Below are 6,233 nucleotides of genomic sequence, written 5' to 3'. Positions count from 1 at the left end.
CCTGTAATTGAACCTTCATTTCTTTTCATCTGCTTTCATTTCCCCCCAAAACCTTTTTCTGACAGCAGGGTAATTATTTGATTAATTTGAAAGCAGCTTGTACATACCTGCTGTGAGAAGGTCTATCATAATCATCAACATATTACAGGCTGCAATTACTGTGCGGTTTGTAGAATATTGGCTTTACAGTGGCTGCATGTTTTTCCACCTAGACATTTAAATCGTTATACAGTAAATGCAACATTGGTCACAGAGGTATTGGCCATGTTGTAGGCCAGGTTTGGAAACAGAACAAGAACAAATAAAAGGCAATACAACTTTATAGAGATTTGTTCGGGCTTTGAATTCTAAAAAGCCTTTTTCTCTACTACTGCGAGACTCTTTAAACACAGAGGACACAAGGCTCTCATCCCATGCTGAATGAGCACAGGCAACAACAGACTAAAGCTCAGTTTGAGTCAAACATTGACCCAGCATTCACAATAATTTACCAGTATGAACCTCTTGCTGAATGTCATACTGTGCTGCTGCAGAAACAGGAGCCAGGTTATGCTCTTTTTTCTTCGCTCAACATGTTCTGAATGGTTTGAGCTGCTCTCTTTCTGAAATATTAGGGGAGCAACAAAAATATGTTACTTGAAAACCAGGTTAGAAAAAGAGAGATGAAGAAAACAGTGTGAGCTTCCCCAAAGAGGATGTTTCACCTCAAATGGAAACATAGGACAAAATTAGTTTAGATCAAAACATGCCACCCTCCTGTCATGTACCAACAGCACACTGTGTAAGCTGCAGGCCTAAGCGTACCACCATTGTCTGTGAGTGCGGTGCTGAGGTGAGACTAAAAGTGCAAGCCTTTTCATCTGTTGTGCTATTCTCTGGCAGCAGGCAGGGATTCGGCCCCACTCTTTGAAACACTCAAAAACACCGTCAGACATAAGTCAGAACCGTTTTGCACCATTTAAAGAATCCTCTGCTCGTTGCCTCTGCAGTCCATATGCTAGACGAGGATGTTCCATACAGACATGCAACCTCCATGACTCATGCACCCAACTCCTGCAGGTGATTCTTCTCTTTTGTCAGGAGTACATTGTGTGGGGATTTGGTCACATACTACATGGTGTTTTTCAATTCCAGCCTCCATTGTGCAGGGACCTCATGCAATCACTAGAAGTCACTAATGTAGCCACCAGTTTCCTACCCATGAGCCACTAGTGTTTGCTGAACTTTGTTTCTTTTACAATTTGCTTATCTTTCTTTGCATTTGTTGGCATTATGCATGAGAGAAGGAATGAAATAAGAGGGACAGACAATGCAAATCTATTAAAAGTCTGACACAAACAATAATTACAAGACTAATAAATACTGGTTACTTATTAGTCATCGCACAGAATGGATATTCCACTTAAAAATTATGAGAATATATATATTTCAATATATCATTATCCTTACGATACTTCCTGTTTTTCTTCCTGTTTAGTTCCTGTTTCTTCCACATGTTAAACACACTATACTCTTTCATAAAAGGAAATGACATTGGTATTCATAAAAATGAACAACAGGGATAAAGATAAATGTGCATGTGGGATCGGAGCCAGCTTGTCATTTAGTTAATATCTTTATGAAAACAATTTAATATATAATATATATTTTAATCTCATTACACTTGCTGATCATTTTGAATAAGATAAAAGTGTGCAATGAAAGCCATCATATACTGAATGTTATGCTGAGAAACATGTGGGCTGCTGAAAACTCCATAAGTAGAAGCAATGAAACATAATGAACCTCAGGCCTCCAGATCGGTACAAGCTTTTTTCTCCAACTACCAAACATCTTAAATGAACTTCAGATAATAAATGTCTAAACTTAATACATTCACTTTGTTAGGGACAGACAATTTAATAATTGCAAATGATTACAAACTAAACTCAAAATGTAAGCTGACCATGAGCCAAGTGTCTTGGCACAAAGCCATGGTGAAAGGTGAAAAGATTTCACATTTCATTTTTTCAAGAAAGAGCTCATTACAACTTTTCACTGTGTGATATTAAGCATGTGGTGCACTTCCCCAACAGTTCTTATTAGCAGTGACAGAAGGTGTGATGGAAATCTTGTGAGGAGCTCGAAGGAATTGTCAGGAGACCATTGTGTCTTAAGCAGAAGCATTTATTGATGCTCAGTGCAGTGATGAGAAGAGAGCTGAGGAATCTAGTTCACATAACACACAACGCCACCCTGAATCTGCTGATCAATATCTATATCTGTATCTATACCTAGACCAGGATGTTCCACTTAGAGGACACTTGTGTAACAACTTGACAATGACGCCCTGAGACACTGGCTGTTTGTTATGGCTCCATCAGCAGCTTCTGTATCTCTGTACGACACGTAGAAGGTCTTTGCGACAACCTTGGTTGCCACAATTACTGCTAAAGAGCTGTAATAAAGATACACAATAAAGTTTTGTTTTAAATCTACAATGTGTGAGTTTTTGTCAGACAATGGCAAAAACTAAGCACCAAGAAGGTTCTTGGTTTGAGCCTGCTGAAATGCCCAAATCCTTTCTGTAAGAGATAATTCTTCCCACAGTCTGAAAACATGCAGGTTAATTAGGTACTCTGTATATTGAATGTCAGCTGGGATTACCTCCAGCCCCCCTGGGACCCTCAAAGTGTTTTACCTAATGGATGGATGGAAATCGTTATTTAATTTTTGAAAAACTGTCTTTCCTTGAACTAAAGGTTCTTGGCAAATGTTAATCAATATATCTTAGTCGAAGACAGCAGCCTTATTAAGATTTGAGAAGCTAATACAACTTTTAACAGGTTCAGTAAAATTAATCCATCCTTTTTCTATACCCTGTATCCTTCGAGGATTATGGGGGTCAAGGGCTGGAGCCACTACCAGGTGACTTTGTGAGTTGTTCAGTTTTAATTTCAATGTTTCATGGAGCCAAATCCGATCCCATTGTTTTATTAATCTAAAAAATAAAATGTAATTAAAAAAACGAAATTTTGAAACTTGAATCTTTCAATTCCAATAATTCCAAAGAGTTATTTATTTAAATGTTTCACTTTCATGAATGTGATGATATTTGAGGGGTTTTGTTTCAGTTTGAGATTGTATTTTTAAGTAATTGGCCCTGATTTGGGTCTTTATATATTTTCTACCTGACTATATTTTTCAATCAGTTCTGTGTATTTATTCAATTTGTGTGAATCAGTTCTGTGTATTTATTCAATTTCCATCAATAATCCTGTTTCATTACAATACACATTGAGATCCAGTGGTTCATAACTGCACTTTCACTCTGAGCAGTTGTCAGTTGAGTTCCCCACAGAAGCTCCATATTGTTTGTTTTCATGTTCTTACCCACAATTACCATGTCAGACAGTTCATTTAACAGCTCTCCTGACAGACGGGTGATTCTGGAAATCACCCTTAAAATTGCATATGATTTAATGAAGGAATATTGTTTGATATGAGCAACTTGTTTGTAAGAAATTAAACTCGCAGTAAGTCTGTGATACAGAATTGTTTCACCAAGGAGTAAGGTCTGATTTGGTTTGGTTGTAATTGTTTAACAGTGGGTTGCATTTACTGAGGATGTTTTAGTCTCCAAATGAAACAGACAACTGCAAATAACATGTTTCATCACTGCGATTACTGTGCTTTCAGGATTTCTCAGGGAGTTAAAGTGAGCAGCTGCACACCAGATGAAATTGATAAATGAGCTGTATGACATTAGGGATTTACAGAATGGATCATTTCCAGCTGAGTGCTCGTGCACCTTCTTTCTAAGATTGAAGTACAAAGACAGACAGGAAATAGGTTCGAGTTAATTGCCTTGTGATTGTCCTCAGGTCAATTTTATATAGCTTCCCACCTATAATGCATCCACGTAAGACATTACGCTCGTGGGATTGATACAGACGTCATTCGACTGACCATTAAACTGTCTTTGCTCATGGCTGTGAAGACAATAACATTTCATTTTAATTTTTGGTGATGCAACTGCTCTGGATTTATAAAATATGTAATGTCCATCCATCCGTTATCCATACCAATTATCCTTTGAGGGTCACGAGCGAAAAGAAGAAGAAAGAAACCATTAAGGTGAAATAAAAACAGATCCCAGTAGTCTCTCAATATTGGATGATGCAGACAACCATGGTAAAAGAAATATGGCATGTTTAATAATAATATCAGTTTATTTCATAAGTAAGAGGAATAAGCTGATGTATTATATCACCTGAATGTGGAGTGGCTTTGTTTTTTCCTCAGTTAGCTGCATTATTCAATATCTAGAGACTCCTGGGATCTTGTTTTCCCGTATTTGCTGCCTCACTGAAAGCACCGATCAGCCAGAGCTTCCGTCCTCCATTGTAAACCAGAAATGACAAACCTCTTAGGACTGAATCTTTCTATTGCATTCTCAAGGTTGAGATTTTTTTTCTGAAAGGTCATTGTTATTTATAAATGACACTCTGGTGATCCAGGGTGAACTCTGCCACTTGCCCTATGTCAGCTGAGATTGGCTCCAGTTTACGCATTGCGAGTGGGGCAGAAAATGGATGGATGGCTTGATTGTGATGCTTTATTTTTTTCTTCACTGTTTAGCAAAATGCTTTTCCTTAACATGAATGGAGCAAGACAAGTAAAAAGGAGGTAGAGGCATTCAGTGTTTGGGCTCCACAGCCGGGGAACAACATCCCTCTGTAGATCAGACAAGCAGTATCCTCTTTTAAAAAGCATTTTTGTAAAAAGGCTTGTAACTTGACAATTGTTTTATTCATTGCCTCTTGCATATTTTTTTTTACAAGCTAGATAAAACAAGTTATCATAACTATTATCATGAGATCTTTGACCATGACAGAAACCTCACCAACACGTTTTGAAATATTGATTAATAATTGATGATTTATTTAGAGCATGCATGGATGTTCTCAACACAACTTCAAATGCATGCAGAAACACTGATAATACGGTAAATTGACTATAAATTGAATAAATTGACCGAAATGTTCTGCCTGCTGCTGTCAGAGCGATGTTAATGAAGCTTAGGACCTTTCATCACTATAATACACATTATTATATTAATATTATGTTAATTATCATGTGCAATATGCACCTCTCATTTGTCATTTCCAATAATGACTTTTCTATTTCTTTTCAAACCAAGTTTTTATTTATTGTTTAATATCAAACTTTTATTGATATACATTCTGGCACTGGTCCGCCCTCACTACTCTTTACACTTGATGTGTTTACACAAATGTTTATACTTAGAATAAATTAGAATTTGATTGTTCTTTGTTCCTCTAACTTTGAAGCCAAATCTGGCAGAAGGATTTTCTTCAGGATTAATAAGATCTTATCTTATCTCATTGATTCTGGAGTCTGTGACAGAACCGAGAAGAAGAAAGTGAGGAAATAGTCTGTCTTACTGTCGTGTTCACCAGGTGTGCTTTGCTCTACAGTAATGTTTGATCATCACATCTCACTTAATCATAGGATTACACATTTATTTGTGTTGGACATGTCACCATCTGATGAATTCACTGCCAGCTGGGAGTTAAACCGTAAGAATATTTACTGAGTGCGTTGACTGTCTATATGTTTATCTGTCATTGTCTGTTTTTTGACAGCGGATATTAAAAATGCACAAGAAGAACATTTGTTTGGTGCCTGACTTACCAGGGAAATAAACTCCCCTCTTGAAAACTTCACTCTACATTCAGATGATGGGGCATGAAAATCAAAAAATGCTTAATTCAATGTTTTGATTTATCAGCAAAACCCATACGGGACTGTTATATGTTTCAGCATTTCTGTGCCTGTTTCTCTTTTGATGAATGTGAACATTTAATATCACCTTTGGATCCAATCAAATTTAATTGACAAAAAGGATACCACAGCTTTAGAAGATAATTAAAAGTTAAATCCAACCAGTGCTCACCAGCAGGTAACTAGCGGGGCTCAAGATATGATAAATCTTCACCATAATAAACATCTGGGATATACCGTTTATTAGAAATTCAGATATCAGTTGATATGAGCAGCTCGATGCAAATAAATAATCAATTTGGTAACCTTTTCATCCTTGTTTATCTTCCAGTTTGTGATGTTTGTCTGTTTGGATTTGTTCACACAGAACCTTCAGAGGGTATATTTGCAGATATTAACAATCTGAAAGGTCATTTATAGACTTGAAGGCAATAGCTAAGACAGAG

Source organism: Paralichthys olivaceus, chromosome 10 (genome assembly GCF_024713975.1).
Source record: "Paralichthys olivaceus isolate ysfri-2021 chromosome 10, ASM2471397v2, whole genome shotgun sequence".
Lineage (NCBI taxonomy): Eukaryota > Metazoa > Chordata > Actinopteri > Pleuronectiformes > Paralichthyidae > Paralichthys > Paralichthys olivaceus.
This window is presented reverse-complemented; position numbering follows the sequence as displayed.